At 51.8% G+C, this 17,568-nt stretch overlaps 1 non-coding gene across 1 annotated transcript; it reads left to right on the top strand.

Annotated features, from left to right (window-relative positions):
• Positions 1 to 16,163: 16,163 nt before the first annotated feature.
• TRNAS-GGA (transfer RNA serine (anticodon GGA)) lies at positions 16,164 to 16,235 on the top strand. The gene has a single exon. It is a non-coding gene; the product is annotated as a tRNA-Ser (tRNA).
• The last annotated feature ends 1,333 nt before the right edge of the window (positions 16,236 to 17,568 follow it).

Below are 17,568 nucleotides of genomic sequence, written 5' to 3'. Positions count from 1 at the left end.
ATGGGGCCCAGGGGTCCTGGATTCAGACTCCGGCCATTTAGGGCAGAGCTTGGCCAGGGAGGGAGCGCAGCAAGGTGGGGGCTGGTCTGGGAGGAACCATGGCATCCCCAGGGCTCGGGGCCATCCTCACCACATCCTGGCTTTCATCAGAAGCCCCCTCGGCCTGAATGTGGCGGAGGCAGGGAAGCTGTGCTCCAGGTCATGCTGGAGAATATGTGGGGCTGGGGTGCTGCTGGGTCCTAGGGGTCTGGCCAGGTCCTGCTGCCTCTGCTGGGCAGTGGCGATTGGTCCTCATCCTCCTGAGAAGTCACGAGTGACGGGTATCTCATGGCCAAGCTATTGGAGGAGGCAGTGAGCACTCCCACCCCTGCAGACATCTCTGGGGGGGTCAGTGGTCCTGTAGGTGGTCCTGGGGCTTGGACCTGGGGGACATGAGACTCAGCCGTTGACTCTCAGAGGGCCAGCTGTGGGTGCAGCGGCAGGGGTGGGCGGTGGGGGATACCTCACCAAAGCCAAAATAAGAGGCCATCCAACGAATAGAAACTGACTCACACCCTTTGGTCTGGCACATTCCGTCTTGAAATATCCTGTGGACAGGATACAGTCCCTGGAGAAAAGGATTTCTATCTTGTGTGTGCAATAGAGCTATAGACACGCTTGACTGTCATATGTAATCCTTTGAACATGGTATTAAATTCTGTTCACTAACATTTAAAAGGATTTTTGCATCAATAAACCTAAGGTATATTGTCCTGTCATTTCCTTGTCTTGTAGTGTCTCTGAGTAGGTTCGAAAGGGTAACCAGCTTCACAAATCGAGTTAGGAAATTCCCTTATTTTTCCACTGTCTAATAGACTTTCATAAGATTAGTGTTAATTGCTCTTTAAATCGCTGCTATAATCATCACTGTGGCCACCGGTACTGAATTTTTTGTTAGGATGATTTTTTAAAATAATTTTAATAGTTTTTAATTTTATTTTCGGCTGTGCTGGGTCTTCGTCTGTGTGCGGGCTTTCTCTCGCTGTGGCCAGTGGGGGCTCCTCTCGCGTTGCGAAGCTCGGGCTTCTGATGGCAGTGGCTTCTCTCGTTGCAGAGCGCGGGCTCCAGGGCGCCCAGGCTCGCGAGGTTGCGGCACGTGGGCTCAGTAGCCGTGGGGCACAGGTTCAGCAGCCTCTCAGGATGTTTTGTTCCCAGATCGTGGGTCGGTCGAGCTGGTGTCCCCTGCGTTGCAAGGTGGATTCCTCACCACTGGACCACCAGGGACGTTCCCTGGAGGTTTTTAATTGTGGATTTAAGCTCTCCTTAGATGTCTCCTCACATTTCCTATTTCTTTTTGAGTCAGTTTGATACCTTGTTTGTGTCTGTACGTTTGCCCATTTTATCCAAGTCATCTACTGTGTTGATATACAATTATTGGTTAGTCATCTAATTGTTGGTTTACAATTTTGAGAGCACTGTCCTGCAATTCCTTCTATCTGCAAGATTGGTAATAATATCTCCCCAGAGGAGTCACAAACTGAAATGAGATTAATACAGGCTTTTTTAAAAGAATGAACTTCTGTTCTTGCCTTTGCCATAGATCTTATTTCTCAGCCTGACTGTACTTACTGACGAGGGTGTTTTCATGTCTGTGTGGAGAGCTACCATTAGTATTTCTTATAGTCCAAAGACATCAGGCTCCTGGGCACAGTGAACACACTGCTTTCTGTGGCTATTTTGCAAAATATGGTGTAGCCTAGAGTCATAAGGAATCACAGCTGACAAACGCTGGAACAGAGGGGCATGCTAAGCAAAGTGAGGGCGGGAACCTGGAGGGTCCTCTCTGGGGACAATTTAACCAGCTATAATGGACATTCCAGCATCTGGGACATGGAGCTGTGAACTGGACCGATGACTGTCATTTTCAGAAGAGAAATCCCAGGAGAGGAGGGTGCCGGGGACCAGCGTGAGGAACTCCGCCCATGGCAAAGGTCATGAGGAAGGAGGCTTGGCATACGCAAAGGCATGATCAAGCCTCAGGAAACCCCCTGTTCCCGAGCATCCAACCCCCAAACCAGAGTCTGTTTCATGCTCTCACCTACACCTCTGACTTTACGGGGGGCTCTCCCCCATAACCATTTCTCTCGGAGAAGGAGTTAACTTGCAGATCCAGTTACTAAAAATTCCTGGGCGTGACAAGAATGTTTCAACTTAGAAATTCCTCTGGAGGTCCTCTAGCCTCCCTGATCAGGTTCGTCCGGCCACATGTGATTGTTTACAGCCTCCCAACCTTGAGAGGCACGAGATGCTTTAAAACTTTCTAAATACAGACTCTTTTGAGAAGTTAGAAAATTATTAGTATAGTATAGTGGGTTGATTAGAAATTATATTGGTGAAGGGTTTTTTCATTTGTCCTGACAATAATCACTGCTAATTCCCTGCCCTGGGTGTGACAAGGGTGTCTCAGGTCAAACCTCTCTGATGACAGACTAGCTTGTGTGACAACTTCTCCACCATAAACAGCAGAGAGTTTGGAGTATTAGCATAGGGCTTTTCTCATTGTTGAGTCAGTGATTGCCGCCAGGCCTCCCTATCCTTAGGCACCTGGAAATATATTAATCAATGTATTTGAAATATAGAAAAGGAAATATAGTAGTTTTTGATGTTAGCAATACTAGACTTTTTGAGTTAATGAATTTTCTTTTTTGTTATAGATCATTGTACTTTGTTATAAATCACTGTGTCCTTGCTATGTAAAAATGTGACTTTATCACTATCTTAAGACTAAATAGACCTTAAGGGGAACACTGGTGAAGGGTTTTCATTTGTTGAGCCAATATTTGCTGCTAAATTTCCATATTCCTTGCCCTTATAATGAATATAACTAGCATATAAGAGAAATAAGTATTAACCTTTAAGATTTATCATGTTAAACCTTAGGCTAAGTAAATTTCTTTCTTAGTTGTAATCCACTACACCCTCACCCTATAGAAATGCAACTTTATTTGGAGGGTGGTGCTTGGTTTAAGAAAAAATCACCCCTGGAACAAATAAGTTTTCTGGTTAACTGACCGTTATCAGAAAGCGCCATAAAATGTCAGCAGGCTTCATGGCCAGAAGATGATGTAAAACCCATAAGACCTTTGTATAATTTAATATGAAGCGCCTGATTGTGACAAGGATCAGGTCTGCTGACCCCCGCGTGACTCTGTATTCATCCTTATGTATAACAAAAGGTATATAAACAAACCTGAAAAATAAAGAAATCGGATCAGTTTCTGGAAAGACTGATTCCCCCATGTCGTTTCTCTCTTGCTCCCCGTTTTTCTGGCTGAATTCCCATCTGGAGCATGGATGCTATTCCACGTAAACCAAGTTATTCAGCCTCTTTTTCTCCACTAATTTTCCTACTACACTATCCGTTTCTAATCTCTCTCTATATCTGTAATTAAGGTTTTTCCTAGGACGCCGATTCTGTCCCCACCTTCGAATCACCCTGGATCCACCGGGGCTGGACCCCGGCAGGAGGGTCCTGGGGAAAGGGCCAGGTCTGAGGCTGCAGGCAGTGCCTCAGGACAGGGGACACCTTCTCCAGGAGAGCAGGGGGGCCCACCCAGGCCGCCTGCAGTGATTCCACCAGGAGGAGACGCATCCCTGCAGACCTCTCCTGAGACACAGGGTCACACCCGGGGCCCTGGAACCCTTTGAGACCATAAGCCTTTCCTTTCCTGTCCACCCTGACAGCAGTCTAGCTCAGAACAGACATCTTCATTTTCAGCAGGAAAATCCAAGGCCCCCGAGGAGGGAGCGACTGGCTCTGGAGGAGCTGGGCCAGGAGCACAGAGGCTGCCTGAACCTAAGGCCTGACCTGCAGCTGCTCAGAGGAGGCCGGAGTGTGCGCGGGCCAGCCAGGGGGTTTGTGTCTCACTTCCCCATCGGCCTGTGTCACTGTGAGGGTTATAACTGCTGTCATACGACTGACAGAAATAGTCGGCCTCGTCCTCAGCCTGGACCCCGCTGATGGTCAGGGTGGCCGTGCTCTCTGAGCTGGAGCCGGAGAACCGGTCAGGGATCCCCGAGGCCCGCTCACTATTCAGATAAATGACCAGCACAGGGGCCTGGCCTGGCTTCTGCTGGTACCAGTGAGCAAAATTTTCGTCTAATAGGTCTCCCGAGCAGGTGATCTTGGCCGTCTGTCCCAAGGCCACCGACATTGAAGTTGGCTGGGTCAGTTCATAGGAGACCACGGAGCCTGGAAGAGAGGAGCGAGAGGGGATGAGAAGTTAGGACCCCTTCCCCGGGCATCCCACCCTGAGGCGGTGCCTGGACTGTGTTCTGGGTTCGGGGCAGGCCCAGCCCAGGGTCCTGTGTGGCCTGAGCCTGCGGGCAGGGCTGGAGGGCCGCACCTGTGCAGAGAGTGAGGAGGGGCAGCAGGAGAAGGGTCCAGGCCATGATGGACGTGCCCCGAGCTCTGCCTTTGAGCCTGCAGCTGGGCTGGGGCCTCTGGGCTCTCTTATCCTCAGAAGGGACATGCTCATGCAAATCTCCTTCCTGCCCCTCGTGGCCTGGTGACCGGCCCCCTGCTGAGCAGAGAGCAGCTGGGCTCCCAGCAGGAGTCTCCTGGGGCCTGCCTCCCAGGCCTGTGCCCAGGTGCCCGGACCCTCTCTGGGCTGAGTGAGAAAGTCTGCCCCTTCCTGAGCGGTGCACATGCCCTCTGTCTGCTCAAGGGGTCCCCTGTGGGCCTGGGGGACGCACAGGTGTCCTCTCTGGGGATGAGGTCATCGTGTGGGGGCTGGACAGTGCTGGAAGCTGGCCCTGAGGGGACGGCGGTCCTGCTGCCGCAACAGCCAGGATTCCAGCAGTCAGCACGGTGACGCTGGCCACGTGGCTCTAGCCGAATTTGGGGGACTGTCTTTAAAGTGGAATTTCCTTATTTACTTATATAGATCTGATTTTCAATCTTGTGTTAGTGTCTGGTGTTCGGGAAGTGATTCGTGTATACACATACGTATTCTTTTGAGATCATGTTTTAGGAAACAGTCGGAGAAAAGACTTTTGTATCTGGACCTAGGTAAGAATTCTTGACAGCACCTTCATTATATGTAAAAGGAAGAAGCTTCATAGAAACATCAACATGAAAAGCTTTTGTTCTATGAAACTACCTTTCAAGGAGTTGAAAAATCCAGTAAAGTGGGAGAGGATGCTTCACGCTCACATACTCCTCGAAAGACTCGTGTACTCATTAAAAGAAAATTCTCAAGAGTATTCGATAAACAAAACGTATGAAATCATTCAGTGGGAATGTGGAAAACGACAGCAGACATTTTTCCAGGAGCGCACAGTTGCCAGGTGAGCAATGGGACCGCGGTCAGCACGAGTCGGTAGGGGAATGCCAGCTGCACCTGAGTGAGACGCTGCCGCCCAGCCGAGCAGACGGGCTCCGGCAAAACGGCGGCAGGATCCCAGGCTGGCGGGACGGCAGCGAAAGTGAAGTGAAGTCGCTCAGTCGTGTCCGACTCTCTGTGACCCCATGGACTGTAGCCTACCAGGCTCCTCCCTCCATGGGATTCTCCAGGCAAGAGTACTGGAGTGGGGTGCCATTTCCTTCTGCAGGGGAATCTTCCCTACCCAGGGATGGAACCCAGGTCTCCAGCATCCCAGGCAGATGCTTTAACCTCTGAGCCACCAGGGGACGGCAGAGAGACTGGTTCTTCCTGAGTTGCAGGAAGGAATACAAAGCGGCACAGCCACTGTGAGCAAGAGCTCTGCGGCTACGAACACACTGAACATGGGATGACTGTGCAGCCTAGAAATTGTACTCCTGGGAGTTTGTTTCAGAGAATGCAGACTCAGGTCCACAGACTCCTGCACAGGAGAGTGACTAGTTCCGGTGTCAGTCCGCTCAGGCAGCCATACCCAGACGCCATGCACATGACGCTTCGACGCCTTAAACTGGTTGACCTGTTCTGGGGGTCACAAGCCTGCAGTATCGTGTTTGGCGCGAGTTCCCTCCCTGTCTCCCTGAAGCTTGCTTTCCCTCTCTGTCCTTACAAAGCCTTGTCTCAGGGGCTCACGTGGGTTGGGGCGGGGGGCGGGGGCTGTTTCTGGTCTCTCTCTCTCTTTTTAACTTATCTGTTTTTTAATTGAAGGATAATCGCTTTACAGAAATTGGCTGTTCTCTGTCACACACCAGCATGAATCAGCCATAGGTGCACATATCTCCCCTCCCTCCTGAACCTCCCTCCCATCTGCCTCTCCATGCCACCCCTCTAGGTTGGCACCGAGCCCCTGTTTGAGTTCCCTGAGACATTTATAAGGTCACGGAACCTATCTCCACGGGTGGGGGCAATCTGCAAGTGGACGCCGACGTCCACCCTGTCCATCTGTCACTTTCACAGACGGACAGACAGTGACCTTGTCACAGAGATGACCTCTAATGGGTGCCGCACGCTTCATGGCCAAGGCTCTGTGGGGACCCCCTCCCTGGTGGGTCACCGTCTCAGCACAGCAGGGAGTGGGCTTCTCTGCCTCCCTTTCCCGTCGCTGCCCTCCGTCCCGGCCGCCGGTCCCTCTGAGCGCCCATCGCGGGCTCCCACTGACTGTCTCCAGTTCCTAGCAGCCCAGGGCCCGGGAGTGTGGACATAGTGGGACCCACACGGGTGGTGGGTTAACTTCCTGCTGTCCCGGCTCCCTTTCCTGCAGGGTCAGGGGACCAGACGCTGCCCACTAGAGGGACCTGCAGGGGCCCTTGTTTGGGTCCAAGAGACTGGAGAGAACAGCCCTTGCCTGGCGTGGAGGGATGGCAGATGGCCCTGGGTCCCCTGAGACTCCAGGCAGACTCGAGGACAGAGGTCACTGCGGGATGGAGCCCAGATGTCCCGTCTAGCCCTGCCTCCTGCACCCTGTCCATCGCTCCCCAGGACACCAGCCTCCTCCTCTCCTCCTGCCCATGGGGAGTCGCCAGGCCACGGGCAGCTCCTGGACGTTCCCCATCAGCCCTCGGTCACTGGGGGCCCAGCTGAGCTTCAGAATCCAGCCTGAAAATCCCACCCGAGTCCAGTCAGGCCAGTGCCCAGGGTCAGGGTCCCTGTGGTCAGGACAGCTGTCCCATGTTGACTCAGGGGCTGGGTGTGTGTGAAAGATACTTAATTTTCGGATTTCATCGAGCTATCAGGGAACCTCAGGTCCACAGAGCTCCCTGCAAAACGGATTTGAGGGGATTCCTCCAGAGGCTGACTTGGGGTGGGGGGACCATATTCTGCAGCTCAGCGCCCCTCCTCCACCCCTGGTGTCTCAGGGGACGCGGTGCTTTCCGGTCCCTAGCGTGTTCTTTGGGAAGACAGGGAGCGGTGCTTGGCACCCAAGCTGACCCTTCTCCCATGGATGAAGCCCAGCAGAGCGCCGGGTCTGTCCTGTCACAGAGCCCCTCACAGGCCCGCTGACTCCGTGAGGACCCACCTCTGCAGCCACTGTGGGGTCAAGATGCCCATCTTCCCTCCCCACGTCCAGGCGCTTCCTGCTGAGTGCTCAGTGCCTGCAGGGCTCCCGCTCTGCCCCCGGGCCCCTTATTTTATAACCTCACTCATCAGGACTGTTTGTCTTAAATGGGTTGTGTTTAATGGCTGTCTCAGGGTAACCAGCACTAGCTGAACTTGCCCACGTCTGCCTTCTCGTGACGGTCGTGTCTTCTCACACAGCGAAGGATCCTGCCCCCTGGTCTCCCTCCCACTTGAGCTGCTAGCATCGCATCTTTTGTTTTCACCATCGTTGAAAACCATGGAGATTATTTTCTTTGCTTTGCACAGTGTATAGCGATTTGCTCTGATGCATGTTGTTCTTTCTCACATTTCCTGGGATTGAGTTTGAATTAGCGCTTGTTTATGCTGGTTATTATTTTCACCCAAATGGGAACATTTGGGGTCGTTATTTCCTTCAGGACTTTTTCTCTTTAAACCCACCAACTTTTTCTGCTCTGAGACCCCACTACACACCTATTAGGCTGCGGGACATTGTTCTAAATAATGAATCCTCTGTTTGTTTCTTGCCCTTTTTCTTTCCTTAAAGTCATGATGAATGGTCTATTTTCCTGCCACTCAAGTTCAGTGAGTCTCTTCCTGCACCAACTCATCTGTTGCTGGTCTCATCCCGGGACGTTTTGTTTGCTTTATTGAAGTATTTAGTTGATTTACACCATTGTGTTAACTTGTTCTGTACAAAAAGTTATTCAGTTATACAAATATATGTATATTCTTTTTTATGTTCTTTTCCATTATAGTTTATCCCAGGATAGTCATTATAGTTCCCTGCGCTATACAGCAGGGTCTCGTGCTTATCCGTCCCATATATGAAAGCTCACATCTGCTAACCCCAGACTCTCACTCCATCCCTCCCCCAACCCCATCTGTGGTGGCAAACCCCAGTGAGCTCTCTAGTCCGGGGGTCTGTTTCTCTTTCATGTCCAGGTAAGTCTACCGTTGGGTATTGCTGTTCTTGCGCTCCTCCGGCCTGGATCTGCATGTCCCGTCTCCCCTCCAGCACTTCTGACACGTGGAGTATTGACTGATGCATTTTATCCAACCCACTCTGCGCAGAGCCTTTCTCGAGGGCTGGGAGGCGGGGCCGCCTGGGGGCTCAGCTCCGGGGGGACCCGGGCCAGGCCTGTCCCTGCGGTGTCCCCGGTCCTCCCGGGGCTGGAGGAGAGCGTGAGCAGGACGGGAGGGTTTGTGTCTCACTTCCCCGTCTGTCTGTGTCACTGTGAGGATTATAACTGCTGTCATACGACTGACAGTAATAGTCGGCCTCGTCCTCGGTCCGGGCCCCGCTGATGGTCAGGGTGGCCATGTTCCCCGAGTTGGAGCCAGAGAACCGGTCAGGGATCCCCGAGGGCCTCTTACTATCCTGATAAATGACCGTCACAGGGGCCTGGCCCGGCTTCTGCTGGTGCCACTGAACATAAGAGCTTCCTAGGTTGTCTCCCTGGCAGGTGACCTTGGCCGTCTGTCCCAAGGCCACTGACACTGAAGTCGGTTGGGTCAGTTCATAGGAGACCACAAAGCCTGGAAGAGAGGAGGGAGAGGAGATGAGAAGTTAGGACCCCTTCCCCGGGCATCCCACCCTGAGGCGGTGCCTGAACTGCGCTCTGGGTTCAGGGCAGGCCCAGCCCAGGGTCCTGTGTGGCCTGAGCCTGTGGGCAGGGCTGAGGGGGCCGCACCTGTGCAGAGAGTGAGGAGGGGCAGCAGGAGAGGGGTCCAGGCCATGGTGGACGCGCCCGAGCTCTGCCTCTGAGCCCGCAGCTGGGCTGGGGCCGTTGGGCTCTCTTATCCTCAGAAGGGACATCCTCATGCAAATCTCCTTCCTGCCCCTCGTAGCCTGATGACCGGCCCCCTGCTGATTGGAGAACAGCTGGCTCCCAGGAGGAGTCTCCTGGGGCCTGCCTCCCAGGCCTGCTCCCAGGTGCCCGGACTCTCTCTGGGCTGAGTGAGAAAGCCTGCCCCTTCCCCAGCAATAGCATGCAGTCCTCTGCCTGAGCCTGGGGGACACACTGGCATCCTCTCTGGGAATGAGGTCATCCTGTGGCAGGCTGGCTGGCACTGAAAGCTGGCACTGAGGGGACCCCGGTCCTGCGGCTCTGAGAGCCAGGATTCCAGTATCGGGCACAGTGACACTGGTCACGCAGCTCTGGCAGAACTTCCTTTACGTGTCTTTACATTTTTATTTGTGTATTTATTGATGTCTAGTTGATTTGCAAAGTTGTGTTAGTTCCAGGTGTTACAGCCAGGTGGCATAAACATACACAGACATACATAGACATATGTGTTCTTTCCATATGATGTTTTAGAAAAAAAAGGAAGAAAAAAATCTTCCACATCTTGACCTAGGCAAGAATTCCTGGACTTGACATTAATTCATGACACGTTAAAGGAAGACGCAAGTGGAATCTTATTTAAAAAAGCGTTTGTTCTAGAGAAGTCCTTTTTATGGAGTTGAAAAATCCAGCCAAGTGGATAAAACACTTTCCACTCACATATTCCTCAAAAGACTTGTATATACACTTAAAAAACCTTCTCAAAACTATTCAACAAAGAAAGCAAACAAAACTCCTGGGAAGGCTGCAAATGACGTGAATAGACGGTTTTTTTAGGAACATAGAGATGTCAGATGAGTGCATGGGAAGATGGTCACCACCCGTCATTAGGCTAATGCCCAAAGGAGATACTGTACACACTTGTCAGAGCCGAACAGATGTGCTGAAGGGAAAACGGAAGCAGAACCCACGGCTGGCCGGACGGCCATGCCAGAGGGGTCGTTCGGATGTTACTAGAAGGAATACAAAGCGGTACAGCCACGCTGGAAAACCTTCTCACACTAAACGTGTGATTACTGTGTTGCTGTTGTTGAGTCACTAAGTTGTGTCAGACTCTTTGCGACCTCATGCACTGTAACACGCCAGCCCTCCCTGTCCTTCACTATTTCCCGGAGTTGGCTCAAACCCATGTCCATTGAGTCAGTAATGCCATCCAACCGTCTCATCCTCTGCTGCCCTCTTTTCCTTCTGCCCTCAATCTTTCCAGCATCAGGGTCTTTTCCAATGAGTCAACTCTTCACATCAGGTGGCCAAAGTATTGGATCATCAGCTTCAGCATCAGTCCTTCCAGGGAATACTCACAGTTCATTTCCTTTAGGATTGACTGGTTGGATCTCCTTGCTGCCCAAGGGACTCTCAAGAGTCTTCTCCAGCACCACAATTTGAAGGGATCAATTCTTTGGCACTCAGCTTTCTTTATGATTCAACTTTTACATCCATACATGACTACTGTAAAAACCATAATTTGACTATATGAACCTTTGCTGGCAAGGTGATATCTTTGTTTTTTAATAAGCTGCCTAGATTTGTAGCAGTTACCCTACAACCTAGGAATTATACCCTTGGGAATTTATTTCAGAGAAATAAGACTTATGTTCCATAAACACCTACACTCAAGTGTTCCCAACTCCTTCTTAACTCAGGCAGCCATAACCAAATAACACTTGTGAGTTGATTAAACCCCACACGTTTCTTTTTCACATTTCTGGAGGTCAGAAGTCCAAGGTCAGGATGCTACAATATTGTTTTTGGGCGAGCTCTCTCCCTGGCTCGCTGAGGACACCTGCTGGTTCTGTCCTGACAAAGCCCTCTCAGCGGCTCACTCGGGTTTGGGGTGGGATGTTTCTGCTCTTTTCTCATAAGGTCACTAATCCTGTCTCCACAGGGCTGGGGAGAGCTTAGTTTTGGAAGCCCAGTGAGAGGCCATAGGAAGCGGGTGGAGACCCGGCGGTCGGGAAGAGGAGACTTGTTTGCTTTCGGGTCTGCCGTGTCTCAGGTCTGACGTGAAACAAGTTGCTGAGAACTTCAGGCCTCAGCTTCCCCGTCTGTAACATGGGCTATCGTCCAGATGCTTCTTCATAGAGTATTCCTCATTAAAACACACGTTAATAATAGGAAGAGCCTTGATGGTGCCTGGTATGTATTAAGCACAGATGGATATTCACCCCTCTTCCATCTGTTAATACCCTTAATCTTCATGCTTAATACACGCGGAGCCGATGGGATAGTGGCAGCAGGAGGGCGGTGAGTCTGGGTCGCTCACACTGACACCATTTTCCAATTTACACACACCTCCTGTGGGAACCCTCCACAACCAGGAACTGAAGTCCTAAACAGAGTGCATGCGAGTGGACCTTATTTGGCAATCAGTTCAGGTCAGTTCAGTTCAGTCGCTCAGCCGTGTCCGACTCTCTGCGACCCCAGGAATCGCAGCACGCCAGGCCTCCCTGTCCATCACCAACTCCCGGAGTTCACTCAGACTCACGTCCATCGAGTCCGTGATGCCATCCAGCCATCTCATCCTCGGTCGTCCCCTTCTCCTCCTGCCCTCAATCCCTCCCAGCATCAGAGTCTTTTCCAGTGAGTCAACTCTTCGCATGAGGTGGCCAAAGTACTGGAGTTTCAGCTTCAGCATCATTCCTTCCAAAGAACACCCAGGGCTGATCTCCTTCAGAATGGACTGGTTGGATCTCCTTGCAGTCCAAGGGACTCTCAAGAGTCTTCTCCAACACCACAGTTCAAAAGCATCAATTCTTCGGCACTCTGCCTTCACAGGCCAACTCTCACATACATACATGACCACTGGAAAAACCATAGCCTTGACTAGATGGAGCTTTGGTGGCAAAGTCATGTCTCTGCTTCTGAATATACTATCTAGGTTGGTCATAACTTTTCTTCCAAGGAGTAAGCGTCTTAATTTCATGGCTGCAGTCACCATCTGCAGTGATTCCGGAGCCCCCAAAAATAAAGTCTGACACTGTTTCCACTGTTTCCCCATCTATTTCCCATGAAGTGATGGGACCGGATGCCATGATCTTCGTTTTCTCAATGTTGAGCTTTACGCCAACTTTTTCACTCTCCTCTTTCACTTTCATCAAGAGGCTTTTAGTTCCCCTTCACTTTCTGCCATAAGGGTGGTGTCATCTGCATATCTGAGGTTATTGATACTTCCCCCGGCCATCTTGATTCCAGCTTGTGTTTCTTCCAGCCCAGCGTTTCTCATGATGTACTCTGCATATAAAATGTTGGTCTGTGCTGTGGTTTGGTTCCACTTTCTGTATGCTTTTTCATCCTTGTTAGCTTTTAAGATTCTTAGGTTCATGCTGCTCCTTGGTGTCATAAAATCTCAAATCCTCACACATAATTTGGAGAAACTGAAGTCCTGGTGTGTGGTTCTAACCTCCCTGCAGCTTGGTAGTGGCTTTGACCCTCATCCCAGGCTGCTTCAGGAAGTGTCAATAGTCTTTTGCAGGTATCACTATAGTCTCTACTGGTCTTATAGGTCACCGTGGAGAACACTCCATTACTAGAACTGCCGTCTGTTGGTCATAGTGATTCAGAAGACTGGGCGTGAAGGCAGTGTTATAAGGCAAATCCTGGCACAACCTCAAGGAAATAGGCTCAAAGAAAACAAACTGTGCCCACCTATACGGCCCCGAAACATAGTCAAGGGCCACAGCTAGAAGACGATCCAACTCATAGCCGTGCTTTCTCGCTTGAATGGGATTCAGATGATCAGGCCTCCCCAATATGAATTTTAGATCTTTGTCCACCTGCAGGTCTCAGCTGGAAAGGACTTCTGTCTTACTGTTAAGTTCTTCAAACAGAATTACTCTTTGCACCATCAGGGGTTTGTTATCTTGGTCTCACAAAAGGCATCTGGTTTTGGTTTCACAATATGGGAAAATGACATCACCCTGCCTCTCTTTTCACTTTATTACATCGGGTACCAGGTGGCCAATGTGTCAAGTGGATGAACCACATTCCCAAACAACAGATTCCAGCTAGAATGTTGAGCTTTAAGCCAACTTTTTCACTCTTCTCTTTCACTTTCATCAAGAGGCTTTTTAGTTCCTCTTTGCTTTCTGCCATAAGGGTGGTGTCATCTGCATATCTGAGGTTGTTGATATTTCTCCCGGCAATCTTGATTCCAGCTTGTGTTTCTTCCAAGCCAGCGTTTCTCATGATGTACTCTGCCTAGAAGTTCAATAAGCAGGGTGACAATATACAGCCTTGACGTACTCCTTTTCCTATTTGGAACCAGTCTGTTGTTCCATGTCCAGTTCTAACTGTTGTAGGGTCAATTTAGATGCCGTTACTTAAGCTGAGTTTTATTGGGCTGCTGCTGCTGCTAAGTCACTTCAGTCGTGTCCGACTCTGTGCGACCCCATAGATGGCAGCCCACCAGGCTCCCCCGTCCCTGAGATTCTCCAGGCAAGAACACTGGAGTGCGTTGCCATTTCCTTCTCCAATGCATGGAAGTGAAAAGTGAAAGTGACATCGCTCAGTTGTGTCTGACTCTTAGCGACCCCATGGACTGCAGCCCACCAGGCTCCTCTGTCCATGGGATTTTCAGGCAAGAGTACTGGAGTGGGGTGCCACTGGGAGGGGTCCCTAATCCCATTCAGTGCCATGGGTCTCAGGAGCTCTGGTCCAGGTCATCGTGGTAGCCCTCACCCCACTTGTTCACCTCCTAAGTATTTCTAAGGCCACGTGGATCTGGATCTGGGAAGTTCTCGGGTCGATCCAGGAGATCTCGGCAGATGAGGGTCCAGTCAGCATCACATGGACATCCAGGGTCCATTAGCAGTGGTCTCTGTCCCTCTGTCTGTCCTCACCCAGGCCTCCATTCCCCAGGTCACTCCACGGCCCAGACACCGACACAGCTGGGCCTGCCAGCCCGTCGTCCACTGGGGACGCCCCTGTGCAGAGCCTGCCTGGAGGGCCGGGAGGTGGGGCCGCCTAGGGGCTCAGCTCCGGGGGACCAGGGCCAGGTCCTCCCGGGGCTGGAGGAGAGTGTGAGCAGCACGGGAGGGTTTGTGTCTCACTTCCCCGCCTGTCTGTGTCACTGTGAGGATCACTGCTGCTATCAGCTGACAGACAGTAATAGTCGGCCTCGTCCTCGGTCCAGGCCCTGCTGATGGTCAGGGTGGCCGTGTTCCCCGAGTTGGAGCCAGAGAACCGGTCAGGGATCCCCGAGGGCCTCTCACTGAACTCATAAATGACCAGCACAGGGGCCTGGCCCGGCTTCTGCTTTTACCAGTGAGCATAAGAGCTTCCTATGTTGTCTCCCTGGCAGGTGATGCTGGCCGTCTGTCCCAAGGACACGGACACCGCAGGCGGCTGAGTCAGCTGAGAAGAAGCCAGGTGACCTAGAAGAGAGGAGAGGAAGGGGCGTGTGAGGAAGAGGGTCTCCTCCCTGCGGCCCCCAGCCCCTGCAGCAGCCCCTGTGCTGAGCTGATGTTCAGGGCCAGCCTGAGCCCTGGTCACTTGGGGGCCGAGCCTGGGGGCTGCACCTGTGCAGAGTGAGGAGGGGCAGCAGGAGAGGGGTCCAGGCCATGGTGGACGCGCCCCGAGCTCTGCCTCTGAGCCCGCAGCAGCGCTGGGCTCTCCGGGCCCCTTTATTGCCTCTCAGAGCTTTGCGGGGGGCAGTGAGGGTTCGGGTTTATGCAAATTCACCCCCGGGGGCCCCTCCCTGAGAGGCGGGGTCACCACACCATCAGCCCTGGTCTGTCCCCAGTTTCCTCCTCGGCTTCTCACGTCTGCACATCAGACTTGTCCTCAGGGACTGAGGTCACTGTCACCTTCCCTGTGTCTGACAACATGACCGCTGTCCCAAGCCCCCCGGCCTGGGGTCTCCCCGGGACTCCCCAGTGGGGAGGTCAGCCTGGCAGCGTCCTGGCCGTGGACTGAGGCATGGTGCCCTGGGGTTCACTGTGGATGTGACCCTCAGAGGTGGTCACTAGTCCTGAGGGGATGGCCTGTCCAGTCCTGACTTCCTGCCAAGCGCTTCTCCTTGGCCCCCGCGTGGACCCGCAGGGCTGGCTCCCCTGAAGCCCCCCTTGGGCAGCCCAGCCTCTGACCTGCTGCTTCTGGCCGCGCTCTGCTGCCCCCTGCTGGCTGCCCCACGTGCTGCCTCTAGTAGAGTTGATTTCTGAGCGTGACTGATGACTGTCTCAGGTACATTCATGTCCCCGTGAAGGGCTCACTTAGCTTTTCTCACGCTAGAGAACCACGGTCCTCCTGTGTACAGTGATCACACGCCTCTCTGTTGGACTTTTTCAGAAGATGCTGCAGCCAGGAGTCACAAGGAGTCTTAGCTGAGAAATGCTGGATCAGAGAGACCTGATAACCAGTGTGAGGGGGGGAACCTGGAAGATATTATCTGGTGACGATACTCACAGCTATGACAGATGTTCTGGGCATCAGGGAACGTGGGGGCTGTGGACTGGTGAGACTTATGTGAAATCTTCCAAATACATACATACATGCAAATATACATGTATGTACATGTAGAGAGAGAGCCAGAGGCTGTGAGTGTCAGAGCACCAGGTACCCACGTTACCTCCACAGAGATCACAACACAAGGATTTCTTCTGGTTTCTTGGTCAATTGACTTCACAATTCAAATTCATGTACTCCATGTTGAACTGAACACATTTTAAAATACTGCAAAATACACTTCTGTGTGTTTGTGTGTGTGTTCAGTCTTTCTGACCCCATCGACTGTAGCATACCTGGCTTCTCTTCCATGGAATATTCTAGGCAGGAATAATGGAGTAGGTTGCCATTTCCTTCTCCAGTGAATATACATGGGGCTTCCCTGGTGGCTCAGAGGTTAAAGCGTCTGCCTGGAATGCAGGAGACCCAGGTTCGATCCCTGGGTTGGGAAGATCCCCTGGAGAAGGCAATGGCACCCCACTCTAGTACTCTTGCCTGGAGAATCCCATGGAGGGAGGAGCCTGGTAGGCTACAGCCCATGGGGTCGCAAAGAGTCGGACACGACTAGAGGTTACTCTTTTAATCACCGAGATGGTTCGTAACGTGTGTCCCACTTGTCTGGGAAACAAGGTGCCATTCCATTTATTTCTGGGGGTCTCTTGGGGGAGTGTGCCTGGAGGACATGAGCAATTGAACCTTCTGGCTCAGTGAAGCAGGCGACCCTCCCCGTGTGGGTCCTGGAGGAACAAAAGGCCGAGGAAGGCAGAGTCCCCTTCTCCCTGACATGAGGTCTCTGCTCAGAAGAGGGATAGTATAACAAAGAAGAAAAGGAAAAAATGGACTATTGGAGCTCAGTTCTCTGGAGCTAAATTGCACTCTGAGGGTCTCGTGCAGAAATTCCGGATACAAGACAACTCACCTCACCCCACTCCCAGCCTTTCGGGAAAGGATGGGATGAAGGAGGCAGTATGGTGACCCGGGGGCCGTCACAGCCAGGCCTGCAGGAGGACCCGGGAGCTCTGGTAGAGGTGAGCTCTTCAGCTCAGCTCAGTTCAGTTCAGTTGCTCAGTCGTGTCTGACTCTGCAACCCCATGAATCCCAGCACACCAGGCCTCCAGTCATCACCAACTCCTGGAGTTTAACCAAACTCACATCCATCGAGCCGGTGATGCCATCCAGCCATCTCGTCCTCTGTCGTCCCCTTCTCCTCCTGCCCCCAATCCCTCTCAGCATCAGGGTCTTTTCCAATGAGTCAACTCTTCACATGAGGTGGCCAAAGTACTGGAGTTTCAGCCTCAGCCTCAGTCCTTCTAATGAACACCCAGGACTGATCTCCTTTAGAATGGACTGGCTGGATCTCCTTGCAGTCCAACGGATTCTCAAGAGTCTTCTCCAACACCACAGTTCAAAAGCATCAATTCTTCGGCACTCAGCTTTCTTCACAGTCCAACACTCACATCCATACATGACTGCTGGAAAAACCATAGCCTCGACTAGATGGACCTTTGGTGGCAAAGTAATGTCTCTGCTTTTTAATATGCTATCTAATTTGGTCATAACTTTCCTTCCAAGGAGTAAGCATCTTTTAATTTCACGGCTGCAGTCACCATCTGCAGTGATTTTGGAGCCCCCCAAAATAAAGTCTGACACTGTTTCCACTGTTTCCCCATCTATTTTCCATGAAGTGATGGGACCAGATGCCATGATCTTCGTTTTCTGAATGTTGAGCTTTAAGCCAACTTTTTCACTCTCCTCTTTCACTTTCATCAAGAGGCTTTTTAGCT

Source organism: Capricornis sumatraensis, chromosome 17 (assembly GCF_032405125.1).
Source record: "Capricornis sumatraensis isolate serow.1 chromosome 17, serow.2, whole genome shotgun sequence".
In the NCBI taxonomy this organism is placed as follows: domain Eukaryota; kingdom Metazoa; phylum Chordata; class Mammalia; order Artiodactyla; family Bovidae; genus Capricornis; species Capricornis sumatraensis.
This window is presented reverse-complemented; position numbering and strand designations above follow the sequence as displayed.